Source organism: Penaeus monodon, chromosome 24 (assembly GCF_015228065.2).
Source record: "Penaeus monodon isolate SGIC_2016 chromosome 24, NSTDA_Pmon_1, whole genome shotgun sequence".
NCBI lineage: Eukaryota > Metazoa > Arthropoda > Malacostraca > Decapoda > Penaeidae > Penaeus > Penaeus monodon.
The window spans coordinates 22980775-22981196 of record NC_051409.1 but is presented as its reverse complement, the minus strand read 5'-3'; positions in this window follow the sequence as shown (position 1 = coordinate 22981196).

Sequence of the window (422 nt, the reverse complement as noted above, 5' to 3'; positions counted from 1 at the left end):
GGGGAAGTAAAGTCGCTCACCTACCCCCTCGGCCCATTCCCGGCTTCTAAAGGGGATCTCACGCAGGAGCCAAGCTCGAGGGCACGTCCCGCGCGAAATTCTGCGAGTGTTTAGTGCGTTGGATCTACCTTCATCCATTCCATAATCAGCACTAGTTTTTCGACACAGCTGTTATGTAAACCTATTTTGAAGAATTATTGGGTTTCTATGTCGGCCCATTTAGACACAGCACTTTCCCACGTATTTACAGGGAATCATAATACCTGCCAGCAGGCAAGTCAGTATATCACGCTATCAACTCTGCCTTCTGGTCTTGCAACAGGAAGTCGGTTTGCGAGTCTCGTTAAGTGGATCAAGGGGGCGGGGAGGTGCGAATAAAATGAGGAAGGAGAGGGGAGGGATAAGAAGTAAGGAGTGTGATG